The sequence below is a fragment of the Castor canadensis genome, chromosome X (genome assembly GCF_047511655.1).
Source record: "Castor canadensis chromosome X, mCasCan1.hap1v2, whole genome shotgun sequence".
Classification (NCBI taxonomy): domain Eukaryota; kingdom Metazoa; phylum Chordata; class Mammalia; order Rodentia; family Castoridae; genus Castor; species Castor canadensis.
In genome coordinates, this window is record NC_133405.1 from 58,358,777 (window position 1) to 58,373,788 (window position 15,012).

Below are 15,012 nucleotides of genomic sequence, written 5' to 3' on the forward strand. Positions count from 1 at the left end.
CAGGAGGCAAGACTTTCTTTTTGCATAAAAGAAAATTGAATGAATCATAAATGTAATCATGGATTATAAATCATATTACCAGATAACATAGTGTTATTAATATTTTTAAATGACATAGCAGTGGAATTAATAATTTAACAAAAGTTTCTCTTTGCATGAAGTTATCATTTTGACATACAATCTTCCCCAGTCCCATATGTGATCCAAGAGTGTCTCTATGTTTTTGCTTGTGTTCTGTATCTGCTTCCTGACTGTGGCTCTGGTTTTGCTTCATAGAGATCAAAATCTACAACATAACAGTGTGACACTTAGGGGGAAGAGGATAAGCTTTTTAAAAATAAAAATTGATTTAGAAAATTAATAAAATGATACAATGGTATAATAAATGAGTGAAATTTGAGTAAAGTGATTTATTGTTCAAAAAATACACTGATAAATCTGATCAACTTGAATATCATAGTGATTAAGTATGAGCATCTGCTCTATGGCAAATAATTAAGCAAAGAAAAGTAGCATGTCAAATTATGTAAAATTAAATAGGGAACTTTTAAATGAACATGGTTTAAAAAATTTGAGCCATGTTCAACATTTATTCTAAATGGGATGACTTGGATACACAAATAACAAACTATAATACAGTAAAATGTTTTTGTAGTTCTGAGAATCAAACCCAGAGGCTTGCACATGCTAAGTACTCTACCACTGAGCAATACCCCCAGCCCAACATCTTATATTTTGTAGCTATAAATAAATGGTCAATCATTTAAGGATTCAAACATTCTTGACAATATTTTCCTAATGATATTGATGTCTTTGTTAAGTTTTATGATGCTTATTCTAAACTGAATTTTTTATCTAAGAATTCTCCAATAGTGAATTACTGAAAGATCCACGTTAATCGTTTAGGGAAAAAGTTCGAGGCATGATTAAGCATTTTAAGTTTGCCTTTATATGCTCTGATTTTTAAATGACTGAGCAATGAGGATTTTATGACTTCTTAGAGACTGTTATACACAACACACACATATGAGCTGTTTTGGAAATATCTTTGTACAGATTCACCTCATTACTTCTCTTGAACTCCTTTCTCCTTGCTGTTTAACCTTTGCAAATAAATGTGGCTTTCTTGTTCTTATTTGTTCAATACTTACACTGACAATTATACATGTTTTGTTAATGTTGTAAAGTTTGATTGCCTAGACTGTTCACGGATGAACATTTTGTTTAGCTTGAATTCCCAAGATCAGTAAAGGTTAAATAAAAATAAAGCATTTTATTGCTTAACTTGTTATCAAAAATCTTTTAAAAATGTATTCGTCTGACCTCTGGTCCTAGACCTCTGTATGCTGTAGACAAGTGTGTCTTTCTCTGTTGGTGAATGACTGACATGTAGGACAATCTGAACATCAGTGATCCTTGTGCAACACTATACATTTAGAAGAAGCTAGGGGATGGGTATAAATTTGTACTGACCCTAGGACTCCAGAGATTTGAAGAAATTGTGTATTTGTGTATTATGTGTATGTGCTATTGGTTAGGTTCAAATGTTGAGTATTTGAATTTCAGCCCGTTAGTACTTAGACATACTACAATAAAGGAGTGTGTGTGTGTGTGTGTGTGTGTGTGTGTGTGTGTGTGTGTGTGTGAGGGAGAGAGAGAGAGAGAGAGCACATATGACTGTTCAGTTTTATACTCTAATATTCTATGGATTGAATATCATTCAACAATAACTTGCTTAAATTCATAACCATTCTAATATTTTAATAATATTCTTTTTATTTTTTTTGATTTCTGCATTTAGAGTTGATCTAGTCCTATTTTGATTTCATTGTTTTCTTAAAGTTGCTTGTTTTTTTCAGTTAGCTTCATTAGTTAAATTCCGTTTTTTTTCTTCTGGCTTTGCAATTGTATATTTTAATTTTTTTCAAAATGTACATAATAGCTGTACCTAAACACTATGTCTACTATTTTTATAATATTGATACATAGTGTTTAAGAACATCAATCTATAATTTGACATAAGCACTTTATGAAAGGAAGTTTAGGATTTGTTTTTTGGCTGTGTAAATATTTACTGGCTCCTTTTTCTTTAGAATTTGTGGCACATTAACAAAATCCCTTTATATTCCCTTTACAGTTCCCCTGACTTGAATGAACTCATTCTCTTTCCTACATTCATATCTTACTAGGCAGACCTTGGCTAATTGTATGTTTATGGTCTGGGTTATCCCCAGATCTCCATTTCCAATATTGATCCTCGTTGCATTGCCAAAATGTGACCAAGCTATATATTTAGGTTCTTCTTTGTTTATTTCATTCTATTTACATGACAGTGTCTCATGAAGCCTCAGGGTCTCTCATTTTAATTTTTAAGTTGATTAATTACTGTATTTTATAAGATGGCTTATTTTTTGCTTGTTAACTAGCTTAATCTTAAACATTCTTTTTAGGTTTCCTATTTTCTCAAAATACTTAAACTTCATATACCTTTTTCTTTCTGTGCTTTATAAAGTAGCTTAAGTTGTAAACTAGGTAGTCAGGGATCAGTGAATCTGAGCTTCCTTCTCTATACAGTCTCAACCGCTTCTCTCTTACAATGATGAAATAAATTTAAGTTTTACTTCCTTTGGTTCTTAATACTCCATTTATTTGTAATTGCTGCCTTAGCATTTTCTGGAGAATAAATTCTCCATTGAGTCTGTCATTTCAAGTACCTCAGCAAGACAGTATTTTCTACCCTCACCACCAGATTGTCAATGATATGGAGAATTCCCAAACTTTATATCAGCCATATAAAGTCTAGCATAATAGTTCTGAATCTAGACACTAAAAATATTTAAGAGAAAAAGTAGTCTACAATGTCAACCACATCATTGTGTAGCTGAGAAAAGTATGACAGTGATTAAATGATGTCAGTGTTCTTTTCAAACCACTATTCCAATCATGCTTTCCAAAAATTTTCATTTAGCAAAGGAAAATGTGATTTGTGCAAGGGCAAATTGAAAGTTAATGATATATATATATGTGTATATATATATATATATCATTATATATATATAAAATGATAAAAATATATATAAAATGATAAAAATGATATATCATAAAAATTATATATATATATATCATTTATATATATATATATGTATATAAAAGAATACTGGTACCATAAAGGTAATTATTCTTATGAATAGAAACAGCAAAATAGACAATAAAGTAGAAAGTACCCTGGTATATACGCCTAGTGCCTAGGCTTTATAGTACTAATTTGATCACTTAATTGCTATTTTTGATTAAGCCACATTCCCCTGTTGTACCTTCATTGTAATTAGGTAGTTGAAATAATTCTGCAAATACTTTCTAGTTCTAAAATTCTGTTTTTCCATAAGAGGCAAGGATTGGATGGGGCTTCGTGGGTCAACTTTGGCTACTGATTAAATAAATGGTTCCTAAAAAACAGTTCCACAAAGAATGAGTGTTGGATTGTGAGATCTGAAAGGAGTAAAAGAATGAGTCACCTTCTTTAAACAGGTATTTAGTATTCAAATGTTAGGTGAGTCAGAGCTATACATTCTTATCAGATAAATGTTTGCTTTCTAGAAAATCATTAACTTGGACTAAGAGCTATAATTTTCCCAGTGTCTCAATTACACGTTCTTAATTTCATAATGTTGCTAGTTGCTACTTCACAGATATTATCATTCAGCCCGAGGACAGATACATTTTAGTGTTAAATGAGCTGATCCTTTTAAAATGATGAACTTAGGGGACTCATAGATTTATTACTATGATTGTGATTTATTAGCCAAATTTATTTTGCATGCCTCTCTGGCTCACCATACTTGAAAAAGAATATGGCTACCAATTATTAAAATTTTATTAAACTTTACTGCTGTATTTATTAGAGCCAAAGGGGAAAAAGGATTAAAAATGAAATATGCATTGATATACTTTCTGATCCTTCCTAGAAAGGGCATTTGTCTTGCACTGTCCCAACCAGCTTATCAATATAAGGGGAGATACTTTAATGACAGTATTTGATGCATCAATAAACATTCTGAGAGTCTGCTTAGAACCATTCCCATAATTTTGTTAGTTTTTTGACAGCTCTATTGAAACAAATTGCTAAATTGAAAACTCCAATCTATCATGACATGATGCCATTCAATAGGTCGCTGGAACACTGAGTAGTTTAATATGAATTTCAAAAGCATGTTATGATTCTTACTAATTGAGTATGAAAATGTTGACCTTAGGTGGTAGTTCTTTGTTTAGAAAAATAAACTTCTTATAAAACAGGGTTGGTTCTATTGTATTTAACATATCCCAGATTGATGAAATGTTTGGCAGTACCTTGAGAAATTAAAGTATAGTTGACTATGATGAATGTGTGGCTTCTCTTGAAAGGCTTCCAAAGAAGCAGGCAAGTTACATAGTGACTTGATGACATGAATAGAATTAAGACACAAATCCATAATGCAAAGTTAGAGGGAGAAACAAGAGACGTATAGGATAAAGTCACATTGCATAAGAATAACAAAATAGCAAGTGCAGTAAAGAAATCAGTAGATGTATTCGACTGTTTACAAATTGTACTGAAAGGAAATGATAACATTCTTATTCTGGATATATTGGGAAGAAATATTAAAATATTCTAATAATCATAAGTCTGATATTACTTAGAAGAAAAACTGAATATTTGAATGAACAATATTAGGCATATACTAATTCCAGTAAAACTAATTAGGAAAAAGGTCACAGTGTTTTAAGGTCCAAGCAAGATGTGGCAATTAAGAAATAATAGCTAGTTTTGGAGAAAACTGTTTTCTAGTTACACTATTAGATCTAGGTATTTGCATTTAGCATGTTTGGTTACTCTGAAATGTTAGACAACTGGCAATATTAGTTATAATTAACGTATTGATATATCTGTGGGGAAAGTTTTTGTATTGCCTGATCTTGCTTGCCAACAGGAGATTACAGAATCCTAAGACACAGGGTGTGAATAATAAAATTTACTCTACATTGTGTTTAAGAAATAACTAATATTTCTGCTTGGTATCTATGTTTAGATGCTTGTTTGAATAGATGGTCAAGCTGAAGCCTTTAAAAACATCTGAAATTTTAAATCGTGGCACAAGCAGATATCTTTTGCTTCTAGTCCTGAAAAAGAAATTCTACACAAAACTGCTGTTATTATTCACTGATAATACATTCTCACTTTCGATAAATTGCAATAGGCCTGACACATACCTCCCACTAAGTTTCTTCTCTTAAAGGTCCTAACACATTGGCATACAGGGGACAAATCTTCCAGCCCATGAACACTTGGGGAACAAATCATATTCAAACCAATTGGTTTTTATAACTCATGGTATTTACATCTACTTTTTAATTAAATGTCCACTGAAGTAGTATTTGAAGTATTATTTCTTGGTATTTAACAGTCATGAAAGATGTACTTGTATCCGATAGCATATATTCCATCATTAGATTTGAGAAACTATAGGATATTAGAAGATGTTGATGGGATATGAAAATGATAGACAAATTACCAATATTTTATGTACATTTATTTGGTCCATACTTTGAATGAAAACTTTTAGTATAGATGCATATGTCTTCAGATCACTTTTGCATACATATTTTTTCTTATGAGATAGTGTGTTAGGTACATATTGCTGTTGTAACCACAAATTTGAGAGCTTGAAACAATACAAATTTTCTTTTTACTTCTCTCCAGTCAAATGGGTTCACTGAGCTAAAAATAGGATTCAGGAAGGACTGGATTCCTTTCTGGAGATTCTAGAAGAGAATTTAGTTTCTTGCCTTTTGCATCTTCTAGAGGCCACATGCATTCCTTGGCTCATTGTCCCCTCCTCTGTTTTCAAAACTATCAATGGCCACTCAAGTCTTCCTCATGATACCACTTGTCTCATTCTTTTTTATAAATTGTTTCATTATTCATATGTGCATACAAGGCTTGGGTCATTTCTCCCCCATGCCCCCACCCCCTCCCTTACCACCTACTCCACCTCCTCCCTCTCCCCCTCACCCCCTCAATACCCAGCAGAAACTATTTTGCCCTTATCTCTAATTTTGTTGAAGAGAGAGTATAAGCAATAATAGGAAGGAACAAGGGTTTTTGCTGGTTGAGATAAGGATAGCTATAAAGGGAGTTGACTCACATTAATTTTCTGTGCATGTGTGTTACCTTCTAGGTTAATTCTTTTGAATCTAACCTTTTCTGTAGTTCCTGGTCCCCTTTTCCTATTGGCCTCAGTTGCTTTTAAGGTATCTGCTTTTAGTTTCTCTGCGTTAAGGGCAACAAATGCTATCTAATTTTTTAGGTGTCTTACCTATCCTCACCCCTCCCTTGAGTGCTCTCGCTTTTATCATGTGCTCAAAGTCCAGTCCCCTTGTTGTGTTTGCCATTGATCTAATGTCCGCATATGAGAAAAAACATACGATTTTTGGTCTTTTGGGCCAGGCTAACCTCACTCAGAATGATGTTCTCCAATTCCGTTCATTTACCGGTGAATGATAACATTTCATTCTTCTTCATGGCTGCATAGAATTCCATTGTGTATAGATACCACATTTTCTTAATCCATTTGTCAGTGGTGGGGCATCTTGGCTGTTTCCATAACTTGGCTATTGTGAATAGTGCCTCAATAAACATGGGTGTGCAGGTGCCTCTGGAGTAACCTGTGTCACAGTCTTTTGGGTATATCCCCAAGAGTGGTATTGCTGGATCATATGGTAGATCAATGTTTAGTGTTTTAAGTAGCCTCCAAATTTTTTTCCAGAGTGGTTGTACTATTTTACATTCCCACCAACAGTGTAAGAGGGTTTCTTTTTCCCCGCATCCTTGCCAACACCTGTTGTTCGTGGTGTTGCTAATGATGGCTATTTTAACAAGGGTGAGGTGGAATCTTAGTGTGGTTTTAATTTGCATTTCATTTATTGCTAGAGATGGTGAGCATTTTTTCATGTGTTTTTTGGCCATTTGAATTTCTTCTTTTGAGAAAGTTCTGTTTAGTTCACTTGCCCATTTCTTTATTGGTTCATTAGTTTTGGGAGAATTTAGTTTTTTAAGTTCCCTATATATTCTGGTTATCAGTCCTTTGTCTGATGTGTAGCTGGCAAATATTTTCTCCCACTCTGTGGGTGTTCTCTTCAGTTTAGAGACCATTTCTTTTGATGCACAGAAGCTTTTTAGTTTTATGAGGTCCCATTTATCTATCTCTTAGTTGCTGTGCTGCTGCGGCTTCGTTGAGAAAGTTCTTACCTATACCTACTAACTCCAGAGTAGTTCCTACTCTTTCCTGTATCAACTTCAGAGTTTGTGGTCTGATATTAAGATCCTTGATCCATTTTGAGTTAATATTGGCATAGGGTGATATACATCGATCTAGTTTCAGTTTTTTGGAGACTGCTAACCAGTTTTCCCAGCAGTTTTTGTTAAAGAGGCTGCTATTTCTCCATCGTACATTTTTAGCTCCTTTGTCAAGGACAAGTTGGTTTTAGTTGTGTGGCTTCATATCTGGATCCTCTATTCTGTTCCACTGGTCTTCATGTCTGTGTTTGTGCCAGTACCATGCTTTTTTTATCATTATTGCTTTGTAATATAGTTTGAAGTCAGGTATCATGATACCTCCAGCATTGTTCTTTTGACTGAGTATTGCATATGGCCTCTTGTGTTTCCATATAAATTTCACCGTAGATTTTTCAATCTCTTTAATGAATGTCATTGGAATTTTGATGGGAATTGCATTAAACATGTAGATTACTTTTGGGAGTATAGACATTTTTACTATGTTGATTCTACCCATCCATGAGCATGGGAGACCTCTCCACTTTCTATAGTCTTCCTCAATCTCTTTCTTCAGAAGTTTATAGTTTTCCTAGTAGAGGTCATTCACATCTTTTGTCAGGTTTACACCTAGGTATTTGATTTTTTTTGAGGCTATTGTAAATGGAATTGTTTTCATATATTCTTTCTCAGTTTTATTATTAGTGTATAGAAATGCTAATGATTTTTCTATGTTGATCTTATATCCTGCTACCTTGCTGTAGCTATTGATGATGTCTAGAAGCTTCTGAGTAGAGTTGTCTCATTCTTATTCTTCTGTTTTATTCTTTTCCTTGTGTTAAGAACCTTTGTGATTACATTGGACCCATTTGGATAACCAAAGGTAGTCTCCTTATCTGAAGATTGTTATATAACATAAGGTAATCATATGTTCTAGCAATTAGAATGTGGGAAAATTTGTGGGAAAGGGGCATTAGTAAACCACAACACTATAAGTTTCTGGAAACTGCTATAACAGATCACTGTAAACTTTGTGGGTTTTAGGAATGCAAATTTATTTTCTTATAGTTCTGGAGGTAAAAAGTCTGAAGTAAGTATCATTGGGTCAAAATCAAGGAGTCAATATGGCTTTGTCCCATCCAAGACTCTATGTGAATGAATCAGTTCTGTGCCTCTTCCAGCATCTAGTAGCTGCTGGCATTCCTTGACTTGTTTTCCTTGTGGCTACATCACTTTAGCATCTGCGTAAGTGATCATATTGTCTGCTCTTTTTTGTGTGTGTATGTCAAATCTTCCTCTTCCTGTCTCACTAATGTTTTACTCTACCTCCCATTTGCATAATCTGAGATAATCTCATCATCTCAAAATCCTTAATTTAATCACATCTGGAAAGTGTCTTTATCCTTATAAGGTGACATTTGCAAGTTCCAGAGATTACTCCTGGATAACTTTGTGAGCTCATTATTCAGAATAGTACATTCTCTGAATTTGTGCAGTTTGTAGAATCCAGTAGAGAAATGAGAAAATTTGCTTTAGAATTCTCTTCTTCCTATAGTTTCAGTATCTGTGGGAAGCTTTTGACAACAAAATGCAATGAATATAAGTAGCATAAGATAAATTATTAACATGGAATTCTATTATAAATTACTTACAAACATCAAACATTAAAGTTAATTCAAGACATTTGTTTTTCTTTGGAATTTTTCCATTAAAAATTTCCAAGGACTATTAGCTCTCCACCCTGAAAGGCATGAAATGGAGAAGTGGGGCTCATATTCTCTAACTGTCATTACTTATTTTGGCCCCACTTAACCGATAGAGCAATGTTTTTGTCTTTCTCTGAATCTTTGCAGATCGGTAGGCCTACAATATCTACATGTTATATCTACGTATGTAGGCTATCTGTCTCTCTACCCTTCAGCCTAAAACTAAATTGGATTTTCAAGATATTCTGAATACCACAGTGAAAGATAATCTGCATGGTTTTACAGAGATTATAAAATAAGACCCTCTAGATAGAGTCTGCCACTTCTAGGAGTATCTACATGAAAGCCAGGTGGTGGCATCCTAGTATCACTACTTTCCAATTTTAGCCCAAGATTAATAGAATCCCCGATGGCCTATCCTAATGATTTTATGGAATAAGCCTGTTTTATTCCTAATATGAGCATAACCAAGAAAATATGTCTGCCTAACCTATCTATAGGTGTGACATGCTCTTTTTTTGGAACTGCCGAATGAAGGAAAAAAGGAAGTCTCAGATTCTCTTTACATTTGTTTTGTACTCCAATTTGATCTCAGTGGACTTCATTGATATTGCTTTGTCCTGTTACCACAGTTTATCGTGAGCCACTATTCTTTTTTAAGTTATTCCACTTAAAAGGAACTAAGTTTTTCCTCTCTTCAGCAATGATATTAACATCATATATACTTGCAGGAAACAAACAAAAAGGAAAAGACTCCTAACAGCCATATGAATCTGAAGTAAATAGCAATCTACTCATACATGGTTATAACAGGGGTTGAATAAACTCAAATAAAAATTTTGTGAAAATTAATACAAAATTAATATTGGATTTTATTAGAACGTTTCATCTGTAATGAAGCTCATTGGTATTGGATGGAATCCAATATTTTAAAATCTTATAGAAGAGGTTGCAATCTAAAAAAAGAATTAAGATTTCCTTATATTTGTCTAGACAGAGGTGTAGAAATAGATCAAGTAACATTCTTAAATACTGTATATAAGACATTATATAAGTTATAATTATATAAGATCACTTAAAGCTTTATTTTTATATTCAATTAACAATTTCCTTATTTCAACTTCTTGAAAATTTTTACCTCTTTTGTTATTGGTGTTACACATTTAAATGCTACTTTCCTATTTTGTGACACTTGATTAATTGCATTAAGCTTAGTTTTAATATACTTTTATCATTATCCACTTGAAATATCCCATGCTAAAAAGTTTATTTTTTACCTTATAGACTTTAAACAAAGGATGGACATCTTATAGCAAACATATTAGAGCATATATTTTGCATTTTAATGAAAAAAGGTGGCTGCTCAAATTGACTTTGTGGGTTCCAGTATGGTCTTTAACTTAAAATAAGCAGCATTAATAACTTAAGTATAATACAAGAATAAAGAGGAATAAAAGTAAAATACTGTGCTCAAAATTGCTGTTAAATAAATTAACTTATTAACTGATTATATTTCTAACTTCTTAGGAATTGTATGGGCTAAGAGCCATAAGAACATAGAGTTGGTCTGGTGCTGGTGGCTCACGCCTGTAATCCTAGCTACCTAGGAGGCAGAGATCAGGAGGATCGTGGCTTGAAGCCAGCCTAGGCAAATAGTTCATGAGACCCTATCTCAAAAAATCCCACAGAAAAGGTCTGGTGGAGTGGCTCAAGGTATAGGCCCTGAGTTCAAACCTCAGTACTGCAAAAACGAAAAAAAAAGAACATAGATAGACTTGAAGAGAATGATTTCATTGAAAAAAATTCATCTTTGCATAATAAGATGTGAAATAGAAAATAAAAATGAAAAGCCATCTTATAAAAATTCTTTATAAATCATTCAAAAGGTGGTGTATATTTTACACAATAAGATAGATGAGAAAATTTCAAATATGCTAAACTATGCACTTCTGACTCATGTATGCTTTAGCCACCAATAAAAGGTAAGATGGGTAAGATGGGCTCATAGACTGCACATCTTCACATATATTTTTTCCTTGTTACTGTCATGGCAAAGAAATTTTTTCCTGTCATTTTGGGAAAGTTTTGCTTGATCATTTGCTACCCATCAATGATTGCCCTCTCCAGTCCATGTCTGAAAGTGGGCCATTTAGTTGAAAAGCCACAGATGCCAAAAGTAATAGAAGCAAATAAAATCAACCAAGAGAAAAGAGAAGGAAAAAGAGAGAAATTTGGGAGGGGGGTAAATCAAAAATATTTATGTTTGGAAGTAGATGCCAGGTATTTTGGGGGTCTTTTTTCTTTTTTTACATTGAAAACCCAAAATATTTTAAGAGCCAATGATACTGTTTCTAAGATATAGTCACTTTTATTCAGAAGAAATACTATCTATAGGAAGCTAGAAACTGAAATTTAAAAGATGGCTTTTATTTGCTCTGTAAATATTTTGAAATAACTAAATGGCAGGTTTGGGCAATGAAAAACAGATGATGCTCTGCATTTTTTGCTTTAGAAACATGCATATGATGTCTTTAATAAAATGGTGGACCTAGATATGAAGTATTCACTACTTTCACTGATGTGGGGGATTATAAAGATTATATTGCAGTGTTCTTATGAAGATGGTTTGATCTTTTCTTCACAAGTAAATGTTCCTACTATAGGGCATTTGTTTAGTTAAATGAAGCAAGAAAGAAATGCAATAATAGAACAATTTGTCATTCAAAGCTTAAACAGAATTGAAGTTGTGAATTTTATGCTACTGCAGATGAATTTTATTAATAAAATGTTAGCTTGCAGAGAATTTCCAGGAAGAATGCTGTGACTTTAGCAAATGCCAAGTGTATTTGACTTTTAAATGAATCAACATGAAAGAAAGAAGAGCAAATTACTAGATTTTAAATGGTTGAAAGAAGTGATGTGAGAGTAGAGGAGACTAACTATACCTTTGTGACAACAAAATAATATGATAGTGCAGGAAAATGTGTGATGTTAAGTAGCATAGACCAGACCATTCCTATGGAAATAAATATAACATGTACAGAATTGGAATATTTTTTCTGATTTTTATTAAGTTGCTCATAGTCCCAAGCTTTAAATATTACTCTAAAAAATTGAAGAATGTACTCTTTACAAGGCTTGTGATTGATTTGATGGCAATCATTTAAAACATGTAGCATTAAAATTCCACAACAATGTTGGATAAGACTTGAGAAGTTTCATATCTACAGCATGAGAATGTCTACTGTATAGGTTCTTCAGATATTTTCTTAAATCAAGATAACTTTTTCCACTACAATATAAAATTTGTTTCCCAGTTGAGGCCAATATGTACACAGATACGTGTACACACAGTTTTATTTTGTCATCAGAAGCCTAGTGCCTTGAGTATATTAAAACTTGAGTTACAAAACAAACAAGTAGAAAATACTGTGCATGACAGAATCCCTTTCATTCTAACCTTAGGTACGTTTTCATTTTGATGACTATAACACATGAGAATTTAGTATAACTATGATTGGTCACATATAAACTATGAAATTAGCTTGTTCCTGCATGCAGTATTAGTGATGTATGATGTTAATTCAAAGTTGAACACTTATGCTCACAAAGTATGACTCATTGAACAGTAAGAACATTCTGAAAAAGCTCAAATTCTTCTAGTTTACCTAATTTGTTACCAGCAAATAAACAGATGCAGATGTTCAATAACCCAGTGTAAAACAAGTACAGAATACATCTATATGAATTAATAGGTTTTTTATAACTGGATTTCAAATACGATTTTCCCAAAATATTAAAAATAATCCTAAAAATAATTTGATTATGTTATTCATCACAGAAATATGGTTCATCTTTTTTTATTATTAGCATATAATTGTTGTATGTATGGGGGTACATTGTGATATTTATATATGTGCTCGCCATACATCTTAGTTAGGTTTACTCTCTTCTTTGTTCTCTTTCCTCCTTACTCCGCCCTTCTTAGAACAATTTCAACAGGTTTCATTCTTCAGTTTTCATATATGGATACAAAATACATCCACCATAAACCTGTAAAGGAAGTTTAGTCTCTGTTAGGCACAGTTCATGCACCTTGGTTATCTATAGGCACATGCTAATAACTATTTAAGGTAGACTAGGAACAGTATTCAGCCTAATATATAGTCAATTGAAAGCTTTGGAATATTTGGAAATGAATTAGTCAGTAATGGAAACATACTTTGTCAAGCACAGTTGTAGGTTTTCTTCTAAGATTAAACAAAAATATAAATAAATTCAATAATGTTTATTAATATTGGTTTCAAGTTTACTATGAATACTTCATTTATTCAAAAGATATTTTTGACTACCTTTTTGGTGTCATATGCTGTTATGATCTGAAGATGCATCAGTGAATAAGACAAAACCCTTCCCCTCATAAAACCTATAGTCTAGTGGGAGAGCCTAATGTTAAACAAATAAACAAATAGAGAATTTTTAATTACCATTGGTGAATAAACAGGGAAATTGTTACAGAAAAATGTGGTAGTTGGGGTGGAAAGACACTATGAAAATATAGGATAGAAAGGGGATTCCCTCTAAGGACGTGACATCTAAACTGAGATCTTTAGAGTAAAGTCAGTACTTTGTGGTTGCAACATGTAGAATCAATGTTTAGAGATACCGTACAGTAAGAGGAAAATAGTCAATCTAAAGACATTGAATGGAAGAGAACTTAATGAAATCCAGAAGCTGAAATTTTAGTAGCCTCACATGAGATCAGAGTCAGCCAGGTAGACACTAGCAAGGAATATATTTGGTGAGGTAAATGGGGGTTGGGGGTTGGGAGGCTGGGGGTGGTCAGGTACAAACAGTTATCTTAGCGCATGTCTATTGCAGGCATTAATGTTTTAGGAGTTTGTCAGAACAATGGGCTTAAAAGCTAAACTGCCATTTCCTGCTGTTAAGACATTTTTCTATAATTAATACATTCAGGTGAATTGAAATCTTAACTATCCTTATTTCACCAATCTACTGAAGTCAAAGAACTGAAAAATATTTTTTCTTTCCATGATTACATTCTGCAGCTCCATACCTTCTTTCTTTTCATGTAGGCAAGTTCTTGAGGATCAAAATAGATTAATTAATAATTATAATTATGTATACTTACCTGGCAGAGGAGATACCATGATCATGAAGGTTGTTTTCCCAGGGCGAGGCTTTTCCATTGCACTCCGGATGTGTGCTGACCCCTGCGATTTCCCCAAATGTGGGAAACTCGACTGCATAATTTGTGGTAGTGGGGGACTGAGTTCCCACTCTCCCCTAAAAAAATTTAATAATTATAGGCATCTATAGATTATTCCTGCATGATCATAATACTATGTCTTTTTTTCTTATTGTAGAAAAGCTTGACTCCACTAATATATTTAAGGACATTCATTTACCAGGTGAAAGAAAGATCTTATATTTTTCTCATACTACAACTCTAAATTTTCGTATTCTACCAATCTGAACTATCAGTAGATTATATCTTTCTTTCTAATTTGTAAGTACCTTAACAAGAAACACCAGGTCTTTATAATTTTATTTTACCACTGTGGCAAATATAGTATTTTACACTGAATAAGCTCTCAGATATCAGAAGTTTATGCAGACAAAGTAGAGGTTTCATCTATACTTTCAAATTATATTCATTGTGACACCCATTTATTTCTATAACATGTTTTGGGTTTTCGTGAGTAAGAAGTTGAAGGAAAGTAATGACAGAGAGGTCCTCTTGGCATTTTGATTACTTTGCTGAAATCCATTTAAATATTATTGTGTATTTTCTCCACTAAATTATAAACTTTAGGGAAGGCAGGCACCATAGTTATCCTGTTCATGGTTACAGCTTCTCATCACAGCCTCTCTCTCCAACGCCATGGGATCATTTGAAAAATTACTAGGGATAGTGTTTAGTTTTAAAGTGGATGGTCCTAGTTTGGGCACAACTTTTCTGACTTAGGCTTT

At 33.1% G+C, this 15,012-nt stretch overlaps 1 non-coding gene across 1 annotated transcript; it reads left to right on the top strand.

The window, feature by feature from the left end:
- Nucleotides 1-14,162: 14,162 nt before the first annotated feature.
- On the top strand, nt 14,163-14,328 carry LOC141419955 (U1 spliceosomal RNA). Its single transcript, XR_012444680.1, has one exon. It is a non-coding gene; the product is annotated as a U1 spliceosomal RNA (small nuclear RNA).
- The last annotated feature ends 684 nt before the right edge of the window (nt 14,329-15,012 follow it).